This window comes from Halyomorpha halys, unplaced genomic scaffold (assembly GCF_000696795.3).
Source record: "Halyomorpha halys isolate HHAL.00 unplaced genomic scaffold, Hhal_1.1 Scaffold934.1, whole genome shotgun sequence".
Classification (NCBI taxonomy): domain Eukaryota; kingdom Metazoa; phylum Arthropoda; class Insecta; order Hemiptera; family Pentatomidae; genus Halyomorpha; species Halyomorpha halys.
In genome coordinates, this window is record NW_027104767.1 from 431,889 (window position 1) to 440,690 (window position 8,802).

The 8,802-nt window shown below is 29.9% G+C and overlaps 1 protein-coding gene across 1 annotated transcript in view; it reads right to left on the minus strand.

The window, feature by feature from the left end:
* LOC106687239 (uncharacterized) overlaps nucleotides 1-8,802 on the minus strand; it is a gene marked incomplete in the record, with an annotated part of 403,205 nt that overhangs the window by 303,468 nt on the left and 90,935 nt on the right.

Below are 8,802 nucleotides of genomic sequence, written 5' to 3' on the forward strand. Positions count from 1 at the left end.
AAAAAAAAAAGTGGTTTTGGAGATTTTTTGCTGTGATAATAGAGCAATTTATGATAAACCTGTATCAGTACGCAATATATTAATTTTACATCAATTCGTAGTTCTTCATTCATTCATTATGTATGTAAATTCATATTTACAGGAAAAAATACTAAAAGATACTACAAAATTGATCTTTGGCCGTTAAGAAAGAAACAAAAAGTTTCTTGATTTAATAAATAAGAAGCATATTTACTATCTCTTCTATAATAGCTCGTAATTGTTTTTTCTAATCATTTAAGATCTTTATCACTTTTTTCATTCTACATTTTCATTGTATTTTATTTTTACCATTCTTTAACTTTTGTATAATTTACAATGAAAATATAACTTGATTAATTCTAAAATATTTTTTTCTTTAATAATCAGAACATTTTGAAAAATGGTTAGAGTTCTAGGACAATATATTTATGGAGGAAATTTATTTCTAAAAATACAAATATTTAATATACAAAAAAAAATAACAATACAATTAAGTTTGATGTTAATATTCAAATAAATGTATATATGCCTCCTCTATAATATAATCACTATGTAACATGTTCAGCCAAAGCAGCGATATGTATAAAATAAATCTAGAAGTGTTTTAAAGCAAGATATTTTTATATAGTCATAGTGATATTTTTACAATAATTATAGGAAGCATTTATCTGTGTCCGAGTGAATAAATAATAATTATGTATTTTTATGAGTGTAAAGATCTGAATGGTCTATAGTGAGAGTCATAAACGAGCGTTGGGAGTTGTGAAGTATTGCGGCAGTGGGCTTTAAAGGGGGATCTATTGAAGTGCAACAATATTCTGCCAAGCTGCAGGTGCACAATACAGTCCGAATCAAGCGTACCCTACTCAATACTGCCTTTGAAATTAAACAAAGCTTCAGAAAACAGGCTTCTATTGTAAAAGGTCCAACAATAAGGGCGTATTTCTCCGAAATTTGAAATATATCTCCGGCGAATGCGTTAATTAATTCAGACTGATATCAAAATAGAGGCTTATATCATTCCTGTATTTATCTTTCATTTCTAAAACCGAATTAACTAATTAATTAGTATATTTCGCCATTATTAATGCAAGAATAATAATTTTCCTCATTTCGCATTCCTTTTGATTCTGATGTTCACATTTTATCAAAATTTATCTCACAAATTCAGTTCGGATTGAAGTTTTTAGAATGATTTTTCGTTTTAACAGCTTAAAACATTTTAAAAATTTGTTTCTATAATTTAAGACTATAAAATCAGCAAACATTATGTTTAACAATCAAAATTTCATTTGTATTTCAAAGTCTTTGAATATGTATATCTCACATATAGAAATTATTTCGGGGGAAAAAAATCATTGGAAACACCACCATTCATAAAAAGGTCGAATTTTTTATTTTTAAATACTTGGCGAGGATATGACTTAAAATTGTTTAAAAAATAACTAAACCATATAGTTTATCTACCAGCTTAAAATAAAAAACTTTCAAAATTTTTATTATTTAATCTGTGGTTAAAGGTACAACATTTTTTTCATGGTTTCAAAGAAACTCTTACAATTAAATAAATTAGAACAGGAACTGTCAAGTTGGATAGTTTGTCTGAAAATTAGTCCAAAAATTGAAATAAAGCTGAAAAGAAGTATCAAGGATTTCTTTCCGAGAAAAAAAAAATAAGTTCAGATGTTTTCTTAGATCGATTCGAATTTATTTAATTTAGCTTTCGTTTCAAAATTTTGTGTAAAATTAGTATTGAATATTGTCTTGATTTGTTTAAAAATATTATAGAAAATTTAGAATAAACTTCAATATGTGTATAAACAAAAATATAAATCACAAAATATTAATGTAGATATTATTCGTCAGTATTATTCAGTATTATTTCGTTAGTATTTAGTGATATCTATTTTTATTTATTCAGAATTATATTTTTTAATTTATTTTATTATTGTTATCATTTTCATTTCTTCTTTGGTTCTTATTTTGCTGCATATATTGTATGAACGAATAGTTGAAACACTAATACTTATTGTCCTACATAAGGGTAAGTTTTGTTATAAGTCTTAAGTATAAAAAAAATATCTTTATTTTTAGATTCAGTTAAACAGAATCAAATAACTTCAAAATTAAACTACTGATTACGATGTCTTGTAAAAGGGCAATAGTCTGAAAACGTGATAACTGGAAGATTGCAAGAAAAATAAATATAAGTGCAACAGAGATCCGGAAACACCAGCACATGTGCTGGGGAAATGCCCCAACAACTCCCTCTTCATAACACGCCGACATCATAGAGTGAAATACGAGTTAATGAAGCTCCTAAAAGAAAGAGATTTTGCCTGCTTTGACGAGGTCTACTGCGTAGATACGGATGGATCCACACGATATGCGGATATAGTTGATTTTCCTAAGATGGGGAAGTTTGCTATCATTCTGGATCCCACCGTGAGATATGAAAATCGTTACCTTGACAAGGCAAATAAGGTAGATAGGGAAAAGAAGGAAATGTACGATAAATGTATCCCTTTCCTCAAGGAGAAGTTTCGTGAGGGGTTCGGAGAACGAGATTTCAATGTGAGAGGCCTCTGGTTCGGAGCCCGTGGAACGATTCCCAGCACAACTAGGAGCTTCATGGAGGATCTCATGGAGGGACGGCATGCATGTATCGCATATCTTATTTGTTGTTTTATTTATTACTTTATTATTTTTAATATTCTAATATTTGTTATATAGGGGAATTTGTAGGTCAAATGAAATAAGGGTTGTGAAATATAAGGGAAAGAAAATAAGGAATAAATTGAAAAACTTATTTAGTTTATAGATTAAAAATCATACATAAAGACCTTAATTTTCCCTATGTAACCAATCTAGCCCGAACCAGATATCACTCCTTCCATTATAAACTCTCTACCCACTCAAACCCCCTAGTTTCTAATCTTGCATCCTCTTCCATTCCTGACAATCCTCCGAGGCCCTGAAAAGAAGATGGCCACGAGACCAGATAATGTAAAATGTCATTAGAGTGCTACCAGTGGGTAGTTGCTCTACACGCCTGTAACTTAAATCAGATTGATTTAACTTAGATCAGATTTACTAAATGTATTATAATGTACAGTTGTAAATAGCAATAAATAAATATTTTAAAAAAATTTTGTAGACTGGTATTAATTGTAACAGAAAACTGTGGAAAAAATGTTATCTTTCTATTATATAATATCATATAAAAATATGTAATTTATATATGTCCGATCACGGATTGATTAGTATGCTGTGTAATGTGGCAACCCGATGTATTTGGGCAGCATGAATGAATAAAGCATTTCTTTCTCTCTCTTCTATAGACCTAGAAATTCTGTAAATTACCGAATATTACGGAATTTCGGCAATCATTCATCATGGCACATCATTTAATATAAGTTTACATTAGTTATGAAAATTTATTCACGGCACAAACCTCAGGAACTAGACAAACAGAATACCGAAAGATGGAATGGACCATTGACCCAACTGAGTGGGGAACCCAGACCACGTCCTAACGGCGACAAGTTAGTGGTTAATGGTCCTTCGAGTCGCACCAGATTCCCAATTCCTGATTTACACACAGGAAGCTTCCTTCCACAGCCCAAAACTGCTAAATGAGCTTAGGGTGTGTAGATATCGATACATGTCGTTTATCAACAAGAATTGCTTATAAAACATGCTTACATTACGAAGCATTGTACCAATGAGCAAAGTAATAAACACTCTGGAGATAAAATCGGGTCTAGATTTAGAAAAATTCAATTAATGTATTTTTAAAAATAAAATAATAGATTATTTTACGAAATAATTATTTTCCGAAATAACGATAATTAGAAAAATAATTATTTAATGAAATAGCTATCTTAAAATATAGTAAATATTGTCCTAAACGTTGGATATTTGAAGTTATTATTAAAGAGTGTATACTTTATATATGTAATTTATTTTAATTGAATAACAAAATCAATTTCGAACAAGAAGAATAAAATACATATAAAATATTAAATTTCTGTGATCCAAAATTTAAGTGTGATTTAAAATCCATAACTGAGTAGAAACTGTAGACAGAGAGAGCCTACAACTTTTTTTTTTCAATGTGTTCTCTACGTTGGGTAAGGAAAGATGGAATATTCTACAGGTTACCAAACTCTTCTTACTATAGCTGGAAAGTATATATTTGTTCTGTATTGTCTGCCAAGAAATAAAAGTTGATTAATTGTAAGTTGACTATTGTAATGATTAAATAACAAACTCTACGCAATGTCATGACATTATTCACTATAATGATAGTTTTTACTGTGATGATTACAACTTTTATAGAGTTTAAAGAATGCAACAGATGGTGTCGTCGATGTAAAGTGTTACCGTGTAAACGGCTTTCAACCTTACAGTATAATCACTGCCTCGGCATGTACTATCAACTATCAAGCAAGAATGCGAACTGCCAGGACAGTAAATACAGTTATGGCGGCAGCTATTAACACCATGCCAATGGTTACGACACTTGCTGTAATTGTCGTAAACTATCTTGGAGTATGTTACTTTTTTACTGTTACTTTCTTTTGTATTCGTGTATTTTAGAGCTGATTGGTCTTTTGGATGAACGACGTTACTCAACATTATTCATTTTATTTAACCTATGTGAATACTTAAACAGTAAGTAAATGCTGTATTTGTTACCAGGCCAGCGTTAAATAAAATAAAATGCTTGCAAACATTTAAATTGTTACACGTGCGTGAAGGATATCCTGAGCTCAATCGACTATAGGGACAGTACTGAAGCGGTTTATTGCTTGGAAGTAACGCCTGGCTGGACCCAATACCTTATTTCTTTCTCCCTCGCCCAACCGCCTCTCACAATATAACTTCAACTGCAATGGGATGCTCCTGGATATATATTTTTATCACATTTTAGGTAATTAATTTGTACGTATAAAATGGTATGATAAATAATAAATGTGCGATGAGTCAAACATTCATAAAATTAAAGGGTTAATTATTATTGCAAATTTAAAGTACTATAAGATAAAAGTAAGTGGTTAGTTTAATTAAAGTTACAATGTCTGAACTTGTGGGTAAAAGTCGTCAAGAAATATTCTGAGATAAGTAGAGGCTATGTTTTCTCTTCTTCTTTAGTCTGCCGATAAGATTGCTGGCCTCAGGCTGTTATCTTTCCTCTCATTTTTTCATAGGGAAATTTCCTTTTGTGGCAAAGTTTTCTTCAAAGATGAAACTGTTAAACTCGATATGACTGTGAATATCTTAGGATTATAACAAAAGAGTGTAGTCTTACTGTTTTGAAGAATAAAAAATAAGGTCTAATTTACCTAACTAGAAATGTTAATTTTTTTTTTAATTTTCCCAAGTTATGTATATATTGTTTTTCTATTTATTTATTGCAATTTACAACTGTATTTTCATAAAAACACATTAAGTGAATATGATGTAATATAAAAATGCAGTGATATAGGCATGTAGAGAAACAACCCATTGGTAGCACTCTAATAATTTTTTACACTAGAAGGTCTCGAGGCCATCTTCTTTTCAGGTGTCTCAGAGGATTATCACGAATAGAAGAAGAAGCAAGGTTAGAAAATAGGGAGTTTATAATGGAAGGATTGATATCTGGTTCGGATTAGATCGGTTACAAATGGAACAGTAAGGTATTAAGGTATTTATTGATGGCTGATTTTATTAGTGACAAAGCAGGGAGCATTGAGGATTTTGGATGTAAGGATTGGATACGACAGGAATTCGAAGGTTTAGTGGAGCCCCAAAGCTCAACTCGGGATGTCCAGATAGGCCTTATAACTGTCATGTAGATCAGTCTTTTGTAATGAATTGGAAGTTTAGACCGTTTGTTGACTGATGTGCAGTTTCCTGTCTTTCCAGTCTTGTGTGAGGATTCCAGATTAGTATTTTGGTGGAATTTTTTGGAATTCATTTTGATCCTCCTCATGTATTAAATAGGGATTGAAGCGTAGTCTTGTTTATTATCGTGAAAAAGTTTGAATCAAAATTTAAACTAATAATACATGTTTTATTCCTCAGTACAAATAATCAAATCTCAAAAAATAGTCTGAGTCTGTGTGCCTGTATGTAAACAACCTTACTTAAAAATGAAAAGTTGTAGAGACTTAAAAGTTTATGCCTGGGATGTTACAGCAGGCTGTTTGGCTGGAATCAACTTACCGTTGCTGTTATTTGAGCCGTTCAGAGAAAAATGGTGTAAGTCATTCTGTTCTCATGAAAATTCATTTTTATTAAAAATATATTAATTAATTTTTAAAAAATAGCTGAACTCAAATGCCCTTAAATTGTAGGAATACTTGTGTCTGAGTAGTTTTAACCGAGGAAGCTGACATTCCTCTCCAAAACCTTCATAGAACTTTCTCCAAAGTAGTTTAGACCAATAAAGTAGTTTTAAAATTTAGTTACACCACTTTTGAAATCAACGGCTTTTAAAATCAATTTTACACAATCTTATCATTAAAAAAAATATAAAACCTGAATCATTTTGTATGTGAATAAAAAATTGAATAATTCAAAAGAATAAACTCGAGTGAGATTTCAATTTACCTTTAGGATCCGTCGTCATTATTGAGGCATTTATTAACCAAGAAACACAAATTATTTTTATTATTGGATTTTTATGAAAAACTAGATTATAAAAAAAAAATTTGTCTATACTTTTTTTTTTTTATACCGTTTATGCACGAATCGCCCTAAACTATCATGAATGGTTTTTAGTTTTTGGTGAACACCTGGAATCAAAACAGTGCCTAATATGAATTCACCTTAAAATCTGAATACTGCCAGGTATAAAAAGTATTCCAAAAATATCGAATTTGATAGTTTTAAATATCACAATATCAAATTTTGATAAATATTAAAACTGAATAGCATGGAGGAAGACAAAATGTATAGTGAGACTGCCTTTTTATATTTACATTATTATTATTTATTTATAATTTAAATATTGGCCTTTAATCATAGTTGTAAAAGTTCATAAATTCATGAATTTAAATTTATAATAAAAAAAAAATTTTTTTAAGTAAAAATATAAAGGAATAAAAAAAAAAGAAAGAAAATCAGTGAATTAATAAATTGAATAAGGTCCGAGTGCGAAAAAAAAATTCAAATAGTGACAATTATTTTAATGAACCAACGTTGCACGTTGCAGGGCTTCGTCAGGGCTAAAAACGATACAACACTTAACATAAGAAAAAAATTAAATGGAAAATTTCAAGGGTATAAAAGGAAACGTAAAAATAAATAAGAAAAACAAAAGGTATATAAACAATAAATGAATACGGACATAGTAACAGATAAAACGAAGAGATATAAGAATGTAAAAACTAAGAGATGAAAAGTGCCATAAAAATAAAATCAAGAAAAAAATAAGACAATCAACGAGACAGAATTCATGTTTTGACAGAAGTAAAAGTCAGAGCGAACCGTTTATTTTGGGAGGAGTGGGGGTGGCAGTTAAGTACGTTGTATTTGAAAATAATTATAAATTAAACGATAATATAATGATAATAAATGATGATATACATAATAGAGGAGGAGAAGAAATTTATATGGATAAAGATACAAAATTAAAATGTACACGGATAGAAAACAAAGAAGAAATGAAGTAAAAAAAAAAAAGGGATACAATACATATAAATGATACAAAAATACATATACATTACTAAATGAATTGGGATACAGAAGTATGTAAATTATATAATAGAGAAATTAATAATAAAGTAATTAATGTAAGAATACTTAAGCTGGTAACATGTGAGTATAAATTAAAAATAAGATACATAATTATAAAAAAAGGAAGGATAGTAGCTATAAAATATAATTAAATTAAGTTTGGGGTGAGAATTTAAAAAATAAAACAAGAATAAAAGACACGCAGGCTTCTAAAATGCAGAACGTAGAGAAAAGAAGCATTATTAGGGTTTTATAAGGTTCAAAATGTGTGGGTTTGTCGGGGGGGAGGCAGTCTTTATCGATTTTATGATTGACGGAATTTTCCGTTAAATTAATGTCAATGGACTCTGAGATGAGACATTTTTTATGGTGGGGACAGTAGCAAGAATTGATGTATTATCGAAATTAAAAGCATGGTTCAGGCTTAAAGTGTGTTTTTCCAGAAAATCAATAAAACTTGGTATGAACGGCAGAAAATATCCAGAAAGCACATACAGACCCTCAACTCCCCCGAATCGGTAAAACCATAACCCTTGGATCTTATCCCGGCTGTATTTTACAGAATGTAAAATGATATTGAGTATTGAAATATTGTATATAAATCTTTATAAAAAAATAAATCTGTACCGCTACAACCTATGAAGGATGAATGGTGTTGTACTTTTTGAGGAAGTATCGTTACTAGACCAACGCTTGTACAAGGAGGTGATTAGGTAACGATTACGCTTAATAGAAAGAATTTTCCCCAATTAAGGGTTCTCATTTTATAAAGGTAGGTGGATCCCGGAGGGATCCCTAGCTCACAGGTTTGACTAATGGCTATAATAACAGAATAAATAATTACCCATCACAATAGAATTTGTTCCCTAGATATATATTTAACGTTGGCACTAATAAATAAATATTTGTACCCTTCACTGACTGCACCACCAATCATCTGCTCATTATAAAAATTTAAAAAATATTTATAGGAAACTTAATATATAAGTAAAATGACAGGATTAAAAAAAAATTTTTTTTGACTTTAATAGATTTTTTTTTTTTTTTTTTTTT